Here is a 12,476-nt window from a genome sequence, read left to right on the forward strand (position 1 = left end):
GGAGCATTTGAGCTCCAGTTTCTGGACAGATATCTGTGGAGGAATATCAAAAATACAGTTGACAAGTTCTATTCCTCAGAAACAAAAGACCAAAATCAAGTCTATAGATTTGAAAAGGCCAGATTAAGACACATACATGTAAGAGCAAGACTAAAATTTGGCAAGCTCCTTTAAATTAGTATTCTTTCAATGCTTGGTTGTATTAGTTTGATAAACCAGAAATAACAAAGCATCACAGACTGGGGGCATAATGGAAATGTATTTTCTCACAATTCTGGAATCAAGTCCAAGATCAAGATGTCCATTTCTTCTGTGGTTTCTCTCCTTGACCTACAAATAGCTGTCTTCTCCCTCTGTCTTCACATGCTCTTCTGTCTGCACACTCTGTGTTCGTATTTCCTCTTCTTACAAGGATATTTGTCGTGTCAGATTAAGGTTCATTTTAATGACCTCTGTTTAAACTATTAAACCTCTTTTAAAGGTCTGTCTCCATATACAGTTATACTGTGAGGCATAACTGAATGGAATATGAGGGTAAAATTCAGGCAATAATGTTGCTTAATATGTATTGAGAAAAAGGATGGAGTATTATTAAGAAAAGGTGAAGAAGGAAAATCACAAATGGCAAATGAGTAATTCAGCTTATTTTTGACTTACACAAGTTGTGAGGATACTAGATAGACCCTGTTTGCATGATAGTTTAAAACCACCCATTAGTTGTGATGGCCTACTGGGTTGCTTAAAGAGTTTAACAATATGGATTGACATAAGACGCACTAATAACCTACCAGAGATGAAGGCATCCTATATAACTAGGATAATAAAAGCAACGTAGAAACAGACAAATAGACCAACAGAATAAAACACACACACATGCATTTATGGGAATTTAATGTATAACAAACCAGTCAGGAAGTAATAGATTTTTTTTACAAGATTGATAGCAAACTGGTTTGTTCCATGGAAAAAATAAATCTTTATTATATGCAAAGGTGAATTCCAGATAGATTCTGAAACTGACCTGTGAAAGGTAATACTGCAGTTAGCAGAAAGACGTATAGGCTCTTTCCAGCCAGCACAGGTTGATGGGCATCTCTTGAAATACCCGGATTGGGCATGTTTTAAGCTACCCATAGATCTTGTGAGTGAGCTCTGCTGGGACTTGGACTAAGTTAGTAACTGAGACTAAGTATGAGTTATGACAAATAGTATCTCAAAAGTAGGATTGGATATTGGTCCTATTTAAAGAGTCTATAAAAAAGTCTTGCCCAAAAGATAGCAAACCCTGGAAATCCAAAGCGTACAGTGACATCATGCTCACTCATATGTATGGTCACCATTGGTGCCACTGAATGAAGGAAGAGATGCGAGCACCAGGAAGCAAAGTGGCTGCGGCACTCCATTGTTATAGTGACAATGGTAATTGCTGAGACAGTGGAAGAGAATGCCCTGGAAAATAAACATAAACAAAATGACAAGCATAGAGACTTGACTCTCCAACCCAGAGCGCTGGTGGGGAACAAGAAACACCCAATGATGCCTTACAGATTTCTGTGTCTTATGTAGATGCAGGGCAGATGTAGCTGAGAATCAGGTCAAGACTTGATTGTAAGAGTTGGAATTGCTCTTTTCTTTTTTTTAATATATCAGGCCACTGGGTCTCTTTCCCAAAGATTAGAGATGTTGATAAGGATTATAACTCTGTGTTTATGGTGGAATATTTGGACAAACTCATGCAAAACTGTTAGCTTTGAATTGTCAAGTATCTCTGCATTATTTTATCCGGGACCTTGACTGAATCGTTATACCCCAGGACATCACCCAAGTCCACTATTGGATGATATTAAACTAGTCAGAGCTGCTGAGTGAAAAAAAGCAACCACCTCAAGTACCCCATTAAGATTTTCAGGAAATTAATCACCCTGAACTTGGCCTTCCTTCCATGCTTTAAGACCTCACTTATTTAAAGTAGGATCCTCAAACCAGCATCATCTGGAAACATTAAATGGAGACTCTCGGGATTACCCAGACCTGCTGAACCAGAGTCTGCATTTTAGCAAAATTCCCAGGTAATTTTTATGCACATATAAATTTCTAGAAGCATCATTCTGAAATACGTGCTTATGTTGGAAGATGCATCTGAGGTTGGGAAAGGCCAGCTGTGGAATCTCACTAGCTTCAAGGGAGTTGGTAAAACCCAAGAAGTTCCTCTTGTTACTAGAAGCAAAACCTCAAGTCTCCACCTGTGTGGTCTTCCATGAACGCTTTGAGCTAAAATCAGAAAAGCTGAAGGCAACCCCACAACCCCTATAATAGTCATTATTTTATCGTCTCTGTAATTTGTCTCCCAAGATTCTAGTTCTTGACAAAACTCTGCATCTTTTCGCGTCTCAAAACAAAAACATATGCAGCTAAAAGGTCACACAGACAGGTCTTCACATACAGTGCTATCTCTGTCTAAAGCAGTCTTTCCACAAACTGCCCCTTCCCTTCCATGGTGACTCCTACATGGGCCCTTGGTCCCCATCTTAACATCTCCTGGGGAGCATTCCCTCAGCTCCTCCCACCACGGTGCTGAGTCAGGAGCACTTCCTTCCTGCGAGCCGCCACTTCCTCCTGCATTTCCGGTTTCAGCACCGAACACACTGACGATGAAATTGCCTAAAGACTTTGTAGGCCTGGGCTGTCCTTCTCTGTGTGACCACTGCACACGTGCAGAACTTGTCACAGGTGTCAATGATTCCTCAGTAAGTGAATGAATTCATAAAGGAAATAACTTACGCAAGACCATGCAGCCCAGCTTTGACCTGCAAAGCCTTTGGCCTCTGTACTACCCCACGTTAACTCTTGGCCTTCTGCTAGGTAACCCAGAGTCAAAAACAAACAAAAAAATTACAAAGCAGAAGTTGTGACATATAACTGCCAAGTATATTTTTGTGCAGAAAATGCAACATATTTTGACATATATAAAATTACTTATTTTATAGTTTAATATCACCAGGAGGCCTTTGTATAATTTCAGGTGAAGGAAACAGTGGCTTTATTAGAAAACAGTTATAAAGAAACAAGAACCAGGGGTTGGGGATTTAGCTCAGCGGCAAAAGCGCCTGCCTGGCAAGCGCAAGGTCGTGAGTTCGGTTCCCGGTACCAGAGAAAAAAAACAAAACAAGAAATAAGAGCCAAACATATTAAGTGTTTAAAGTTCAAATAGATCCCATTCTGCTTTGGTTATAAAAGACATTATTCTACTTCCCACCTTTTTAAATCACTTACAAGAAATTTTAAGATTTGTTTTCAGAAATGAGTGCTTGTGTAGCTGTGTTAACAGTTGATCACTTTTCAAAAACAAGATGATAGCGATGAACTGTTAACTCACCTGTATCATTTTTATTGTTTCCATGTGGTTTTGTTCTTGCCTTTGTTGTTGTTATTTTGTTATTTTCTTTCTCTTTAAAAAAAAAAAAAAAGAAAAACCAGTTCATCACTTTTGCTGTAGTAAATATTTTTTCATTTTATATTTGAACTTGTTAACTGTGGTAGCCTGAAGGCTGTGGAACATAATAATTGTTTCTCTTTTACTCTGATACACCATCCTTCTATTTATTTCTCTTTCTTTTAAGTATAAATGAAATTCTAGGGGCTGGGGTTTTAGCTCAGCGGCACAGCGCCTGCCTGCCAAGCACAAGGTCGTGAGTTCGATTCCTGGTACCGGAAAACAAACAAACAAACAAAAAGAACAAAAAACAAAAGAATTTCTAGCTCGGTTAGCTCTTCTTGTTCTGATTGCCAGACTTTCCAGTAATCACATCTGAGGGGTTTTATGAGTTTGGTTTTTTTTTTTCTTTTTGACATATGGGCAATTTTCATTATTTCAGTCCAGCAGTGACCTTTGGAATTCCAGGGTCCTTTTCCCTTCCCTTCTTGGTGCTCCCACAAGACCCAGAAGCACAAACATCTGAGGAGCCCCTTGGCATTTTCACATCTGTTGACGTAGACAATGAAGATGAAGGCCACTGTGTGGTAGATGTTCAGCAGGTGTCGAACTTGGGGAAGAATTGGCTGGTTTTAAGGGACAGGCAGAAGCAGTGCTTAATTCTTAATTTCCAGGCTTTTTAGAAACACTGAGAAAACAAAGTTAATCTCTTCATATAAAATTCATACTGAACAACCACAGTAAGTAATTCCTAAGTAAAAGTCAGACTGGTTTTTGGTTCTGAGGTCCTACCTTTCCTATTAATTTGCCATCTAGAGCAACTCAATCTTTCCCCCGAGGTTATACCTTCTTGATATGTCTAGAATCTGTGAAATATTATTTATTCGCAGAGTACTTTGTTTTATGTTTAATTTTTAAGACAGTACACAATTTTTATGCTCAATACACCAACCAAGTTGAAATTCTTTCTAAAGCTAATTAGCCCAGTGGAAATTATTCACCGGGGACAAGAATGCAAGAGAAATATCATCTGTATTATCTGCCTTGCAAAAGTCTCCAAAATCATTGCTTTTATTTGCTCACTGGTAGTAAAGACTCTAAATTACAGAAACAATAGAAGCACTATGTTTAACCCAAAATATCACTGAAATCCCATTTTAGGAAAATCTGTTTCTTTCAAATTTCCTCAGAGAAGTACAAAGTATTGCTCGGTGTGCAGTTATCTGCCGGTATAAATGGTATAAATGGATGATTACTTAAATACGGCTTCTTTTACAAGAGAGTTAGAGGACTTTACAAAAGCATCACGCTGTGCTTGCTGTACAGGTGAGCCTCTTACAAGTAAATAATTTGACTTAAAAGATTGTTAGAAACTTTTTCTTATCTCTTCATCTGGTCTATAATTGCTGTTTGTAATCTGCCTTTTAAAAAAGTCAGCTGGGGCTTAATTCCTTCCACTATCTTGAAAGTCAGGAATTATCTAATGGAAATGGAAAGGTAAGAGTGTTACAATCAGAGATGATCTTCCTCAAAACACCAAAATATCTTGCCTATCCTTGGAGCACAGGATGGACACCAAACCTGCCCCTGAGTCTCAGGCGCATTCAGGGTGGTACGGCCGTAGAGGAGACCTTGTTATCCACACCCCTTGAGTGTCCCATAGATTTAAAATTTTGGAACAGTGTTCATCTCATAAGATCATGTTCAGTTTGTGACACTAATCTTGAAGAGGTGACTTTCAACTCAAATGTGTTGTAGTCCTATGAAATTAGAGAGCTGATCCTGTCGCCAGGCACCAGGGAAACCCTTCTACAGAGGACAAAATTTCCTTGACACCCTTCCTCGTCCTTTTGAGCTACGCTTCTGCAGTAAGCTTCTGATACCTGAGAATTAAAACTTCCGCCATTTACACCCTTGCAATCTCACTTCTCTTTTCAGGTGTGGAGAGCCTATCTACTGCAATTTCTCAGAATGTGCATTAGATTTTCATAAGTATTTTTCTAGCAGAAGTCTTTGCAAAGCTTGAGATCAGACTCCCTTGTTTATAATGTGATTTTAAGCAGCCAGAGTACCACAAAAGCTAGTGTATTTTAGTCTTTTTGTGGAGGGTTAGGTAACCCTGCCAGACACCAAGCGAGGGCTTTCCACTGTTAGAGAGGAACACCAGTGGGAATGTGGGTGGCCCAGCAAAAATCCATCCCTGCTATAGATAAACATTCAAAGAAAGTATCTGGCAGAGGTCTATGGTCTTACCTCCAAAAGACAGAGGCCATGCTGCGGTCACAAGGCTGAACCAATCCAGTTACTATGAGGACACCTCCCAGTGGGCATCCAGGTAGAACCACATATTTAAAATTTGCCCCCCAAATTTTTTCACAGCTTTGATTCACCATTGCTCTGTGAGCCAAGTAGGAATGCTTCCCTCTGTTTTACAGAACGGGAAAGTGACACCAAGAAAGATTACTCGGTTGGCCTGAAATATTCTATCCCTTCTGTCAATTTAATGTTCAGTTTCCTCCTATTTCCTTACCTCACTGACCCAATTGATCTCCACTCTTCTATTTTCTTCCTTTATTACATCGTCACAATAAGAATGAACGTTTTGATGAAAGGTGTTGTTCTAGACCTTCTGGCAGGCCCCAGGCTAAAAAGATAACAAAAGCCCATTGTTAGTTTGGGAAATTACTGGAATTTCCATGAGTGTAAGCATCACAATGAAGACATCTTACCTCAAGGAGTCAAGAGGTTTATCTAATTATTTTAAATTTTTATCCTGATTATTCATTCTCAGCCATCTATTAACAAAAGGTATTATCTTTACTCCAAATATAACATCTGCAATTTGACAAAGATAACGATTTCAGAGTAAAGACAGACTGTGGCTATATATTTCGTTAATGACCATCCACAATATCTCTGGTGCCACTCATGTATGAACAAGTTAAATCTAATTCTCTTCTCTCCTTGTAATCAATAAAATGCGATGGGAGTCTGTATGACTACTAAGCTTAGTAGGTCCCAGTTTGCTCTAGAAGACATTCCTTCTGGAGTCCTGAGCTATTATGTAAAAAGTGAACTCTCTGAAGCCACCATATTGTCAGGAAGCCTGGATTTGTCTACCAGGAGGCACTGCACAGAGACACCTTGAGACTCTACGAAGGTGATGGAAGCAAGGATGGATGGATGGGTGGAAAAAGCAAAGAGAGGAAAAACGAGAAGAAGGAAGAAGAGGAGAAGGAGAATAAGAGAAACAAGAACAAGAAGGAGGAAGAGGAGGAGGAGGAAGACAGAAAGCAGGAAGGAAAGGAGAGGGGGAAAGGAAGGAAGGAAAGCCTGACCAACCCTCACCTACCCAAACCAGTTTTAGCAACTACTTCTATTTATCCACCATCAGGTAAAAGTTCAAGTCAGATCCACCTAGTGGAGTCCACCCCACATTCATGGGCCACTGGAACTATGAGATAATAGTATGGTTATTACTGTTCTAAGCCACGAACTTTTGGAGTGATTTGTTTTGCTGCAGTAACTAAAAGAGACACTGTTCCCTATAGCATAGAAGGAAACCCTATGAATTTGTTTCTTTGAGATTTCGGTAATCCCCGAAGATAAAAATTGAAGGAATGGTGAGTTATTCATCAAGATGCTCATTCCTTTTACTCCTTTGCCTTGAATTTGTCTCATAAAAAGAGTTGGGAAATGATATGGCTTAATAAACAACATACGCATCTTGCAGCACCAGATTTCGTCCGTTTATTCTCCCCAACGCATCACCTCGAGGTATATAATTCCTTCCAATGCTGGATCTCGAGATCATTTAAATTATACCACATGTTTTCCCTCCAACCCTAGAAATACTGTCATTTTCTGGATGCAGGAACAAAACAGCGTCATTTCATCTCCTCACTAGTTAGCAGTAAGCTTGGCAAAATATGTTTTTCTTGTTGCCCTAGTCTTGTTTCTTTAGAAATGTATTTATTTTTATGGGAAGCTGAGTGTACTGACACATGCTATACTTTTCTCTTAGAAAAAGTGCATACGCTTGACATAGCAGCAGTGTGCCTGCAGCTGACATGCCCCACTGGCACAAAGTGAATAATTTCTACATTGTGCAGATCCTGCTTTCTTGCTAATTTGCCAGAGTGGGTGTTTGGCTGCTTTTTTTTTTTTTTTTCTGGCACTTTGCAAGGCTTGGGTGTATGGAGAAAGAGGAAGCAATGTCAATTCAATTTTGAGAAAAAAAAACAAGCAATGAATATGCAGATTTCTACAAAGGCTATGCTACTTATGAGACATTCTGCTGTGCTGGATTATGTGTTGGCAACATTCAGGTTGCTTGCAACTAAAGTCAGCACAGTTAGAGCTTTTGTTTCTGTTGTTTTCATTGATATCATGAGACATTGCTCTCCCATGTGAATCATCAAGCTATGTGCTTAAGAAAGGGTGCCTGACAGCACTGGCTTACTGAAAGCCACATTTATTTTAAAAATCAAGTATACAATGGTCATACAAATGAAAAACTGAGTATAGCCTAACTCATTGTATCTAGTCCATCCAAAGAGCCCAGGGAATAAGTAGAACCACACTTTATTTTGCAGGAAATTGGAATTTTAAACACTGCTCACCTGCTTTAGAATGTGACAATGGGGGTGCAGCATTTGGTCACTTGCTCTTATGGGCTTTCCATAAAGTTATTTATTTATTATTGTTGTTGTTATTAAGATTCATAGATGCTAAACACACCCACATGGTTCCTGAGTTGTTCTCCATAGTCCTGAGTTGTTTATGTCCTTTCAAAGCACCTCAGTAATTTACACGCACTTAATACTCTTCCTTAGGCAATGAATGCGTAGCTTCTAATATCGTACAGGGCCTTATTCATGTCCTCTTTTGAAAACACCATCAGTAAACACTACCCACATTCAATCGGCCGTTGGTTTTGGCAGAGCTTGAAAACGTTATGATTCCAAGATACACCATTAGCTTAATATCTGATCTCATTAAGCTATGTTGCTTTCTAAGCATAATGTAAACAAAGTAGAATTATTAACAACTTCCCTGAGTCATACGGTATAATTTATTTTTATAGCACCTAGTTGTTAAGTAAGGTAGACTGTCTTTGCAGAGAACTTATATTTCATTGTGTCTTATATCTTTCCTGCTCATGAAAAAACTATTCTGCCTTCAAGGATGTTAAAAAAATAAAGCAACTGTAAAGTAAAAATCTTACTTTTACTCTCATATTTTCAATGGTATGAATGAGATATTTTTAAAGAATAGATTTTTTTAAAATTCCACACACCTATATTTTTAAAGTTGCTCTCCATTAGTTTTCTGGGTTTCATATTTGGTATTAACAGAAGAACAACTCAAAATTAGATTTCAATTATATGAAATATATGATAACTATGTATGTATTTATTACAAATGTTTACTTAAGTAATTAACTCTTATGAGTAATATTAACAGCAATTAAGCTTATGATTGGCATCATTTTTTTTTCTCTTTCTTTCCCTAAAAGAGCAAAATGAACTCTTTTCTGGATATTCTCACTTTTGGTTTGGATTTCCATATCAAACTACTCCTAAGTTGTACCTTTTTAAAAAGAAATAAAGGGGCTGGGGATTTAGCTTAGTGGCAAAAGCGCCTGCCTGGCAAGCGCAGGGTCGTGAGTTCAGTTCCTGGTACCGGAGAAAAACCAAAAAATAAATAAATAAATAAATAAATAAATAAATAAATAAATAAATAAATAAATAAATAAATAAATAAAAAGAAATAAAACCTAATGCAGTTCTGTGATATACAAAATGAAATGAGGTTCATTATAAACTGAAAGTGTACTCTGACACACTTACTTTTATTATTTTTATTTAGAGACCAGCTAAAAGTAAACAAATCCTTTTTAAGAGGAGGCATTAAAGTGCCGTCTACTTGGGCACCAAGTTTTGGTGACTAGCAGTAGAGAGACCTTTAAAGTATACTTTGTAATTTGATTCGGTATATATTCAACATGTAGATGTTCAAACATTTCTGCAGACTTTGATTTCAGACTAGAAGTAAACTATCAGAAATTACTGACCTTCGCTTCCTTAGGATAGTTTCAGGCAAGTAGCCATTCAGAAGCGTGTACTCCAGTATGAGAACTAGCAAAGTTCAGTGGATTAAAGCTACAGAACATTCATAGACTGATGTCATTTTTATTGGCACTTCTCAAGGCTTAGGTGTAGGTAGAAAGAGAAAGTTCACTGAGCTTTTTCTGAGCATCATGTAATAACGACACTAAATATTTACAAAGTAGACAATTACTAGAAAGAGGGGAAAACCGCTCTTACCCCTTTTTTGTGAAATTACAAATAACATCCATTGACTACTACTCCCCAGAAAGGATATATAGGCAATTGTTACATTGTGAATAGGAAGACAGGACCATTTTCGATAATTAATTACATTCTTAGAGTACTATCAATTGCCACCAGCCAGCAAAAACTCTATACGCTAAATGTTTTCTCAAATTGCATGTAGAAAGTCATAGTACCAACTTTCCATATCGTTGTATAGCCACTGCATTAATTTTATTTTTGATATTGTGATAATAAATGAAGCATAACTCTTATCTAACAAGATAGAAATCTTGAGTCTTCGTGTTTGCCTGAACACGTAACTAGCTTTGCTACTCTTCTAAAATATGGAATAGCTTATACTGAAATTTTATGCAAAATTCTTTCAGAAATAGTTTTTCCCCACTATGAGTTTCACTACGTTGGAGCCTTCTGCTCATTTTAAATGCTGAGTTTGGCACAGAAAACATTTAAGAAAATGACAGAAAAATGAGCGTCATCAGAGACTTCAAAGTGAGGCCATACAATTCAGAATTTGTTACCAAAAGTCCTTCAGGACTAAACCACACATGGAGGTATTTTTCCTCATTTCTCAAAGCAGAAAAAGCTGTGTTGAAAATCACCCCAGTTTATTAATTTTGCAATTGATTATACTGATTGCGGGAAGATTTCCATTGCAAAAACAGATTTTTAAGGACTAAAAATATGACAATTATGCAGGTTACTCATTTAAGAGAATAAGCAGCCACAATTTTTTAGAGTAGCAGACACTTCAAAACACACCCACTTGCCCCCTTCCTTCACCTGAAATTTCTATTCATGTTTTTAAAATAAAAAAGGTGATGCATATTTAATGATGTTAATCAAGACCTTTCACACACTAGTTCAAAAATCTGAGATGAATGATTTGTGGGAGCATTACAGATAATTAAAATACAACATTGTCTTGATAAAGTATCTCTACCCAATTAAATAGAGCCTGATTCTCAAACAGGAAATCAAGAAATCTTCCCCAAGCACATTCCCATCAAAATGTCCTTACTTTTTGTCCCACAGGAAAGGGACAGTAGAGGAGCTGGGGCATTGTCACCTACCCCAGAGAGGAAGGACTCATATTCACTGTCAGGGGCCGGAAAGGCCAAACAAGCAAAAACCCTGGCTCCTTTTCCAAAGGGGACCTCCTGAAATTCCTTTCATCTATTCAGGATGCCCTTCCCTCTCACAATAAATTTGAAAGAAAAGATAAGTGAAGTCACCCTTGGATCTCAATTTCCACTAATAAACAGAACCCAGAGCCATCATAGCATTTTGCAGGGCTTCTTAAACTGTCCTGATGCCTTACTAGCAAGGATTCTTATCTCCTTCATTTTCTGACAGCAGCTTCCCAGCATTGTGAACTGTGACTGACAAATATTACACGCTTAAAAAATATATATATGTTTAACAAATGAGTAAGTCAAAGGGATCCAATGAGGAACTTAAGAAAAATACAGGTAAGTGGGCTCAGCATGGACCTATGAACGAGAAAGTGCAGGGGTCTGGAGGAGCCAAGGAACCTAGCTCTAACAGGGAGCCTATAGTTCCAACAAGGACTCAGGTGAATCCTAGGATAAAGCCATTTATTTGGCTTAGAAGCTGAATAGATCTGGGATAACATCTAATCTACCACTTAATTTGGTGTGACCTTAAACCAGACACCTTATCAGATCTGATTATTCATAAACAAATAGTTTAAGATGTCTACTCTCCGGGTGCTACTGCCAAGGATTCACTATAGGCAAAGCAATACTAGCTTTGCCTTCTTTTATCTCATAGATCCTTATCTTTAAAATGGAAATGAGTAATGCTACCACCCAGGGTAGGTGTTCTAGTCAGATGCAATAAAGATGTAAATTCAAACTTCAACACCAAAGCCTATTCATGGGACTTGTTTCTTTAATGAGTCCCATTTACATGGCACAAGGGAGACTTGTCCCTACTGAGCACACAGCAAAGCTTTCTGAAAATCATGCTTAATATCTCACCAAACTGTCCCTGAACGCTCCTGTTGGTCAAGAAACAGAACTGTCAGATATTTGTGTTACAAAAGCTTTTGTCTTTTTTCCGTTTGAGGGCTCTATTACTCGAGTCTGCACATTTCACCTAAATTGTGAAATTAGTAATTATTATCAACATTAATCACAACATTTTCATTCTTAGATCTCTCTTATGGGCATATTATGTGATTTCACATCTCATTTAAGCAAGGTGGAGTTACTATTATAGCTTTTTGAGCACCATTTTATAGGTGCTCAAAATACTGGCACTCCTTTGCCGAAAGCATTATCTTGAGAAACAAAACTTAGAAGGGCTGATGAAAAAATACAGTGGTGAATATTTGAAAAAGCATCACAGTAAAAAAATACATTGCCATTAATCCTCCCTCAAATACCCGCCGTCACGTTAAACACACTGGTTCCACCATTCTTGCCACCCTCTGAAGCAGATCTGGAAGTTCTCCTTCATGTCTTTTTGCGGTATAATAGGTAAACATGGTGAATGCTGCTGCTGAGTGCCTCCCAAAAGAAAAGCAGTTTTAATTTGCATTTCTCGAATGACTAATGATGTTGAACATTTTCTCATGAATTTATTTGCCATTTGTATTTCTTTATCTGAGAAGTGTGTATTCATCTCAGCTGCCCATTTTTGGATTGGGTCTTTGAATTTGG

At 37.9% G+C, this 12,476-nt stretch overlaps 2 long non-coding RNA genes across 2 annotated transcripts in view; one reads left to right on the forward strand and one right to left on the reverse strand.

The window, feature by feature from the left end:
• Positions 1 to 12,476, forward strand: part of LOC102020697 — a 40,836-nt gene that overhangs the window by 19,477 nt on the left and 8,883 nt on the right. The window lies entirely within an intron of this gene.
• LOC106148891 overlaps positions 6,000 to 12,476 on the reverse strand; it is a 10,813-nt gene continuing 4,336 nt past the window's right edge. Inside the window, exon 2 of the long non-coding RNA XR_001234644.1 lies at positions 6,000 to 6,077. This is a non-coding gene — a long non-coding RNA (uncharacterized LOC106148891). The remainder of the gene's footprint in view (positions 6,078 to 12,476) is intronic.

Source organism: Chinchilla lanigera, unplaced genomic scaffold (assembly GCF_000276665.1).
Source record: "Chinchilla lanigera isolate Chin_1 unplaced genomic scaffold, ChiLan1.0 scaffold00031, whole genome shotgun sequence".
In the NCBI taxonomy this organism is placed as follows: domain Eukaryota; kingdom Metazoa; phylum Chordata; class Mammalia; order Rodentia; family Chinchillidae; genus Chinchilla; species Chinchilla lanigera.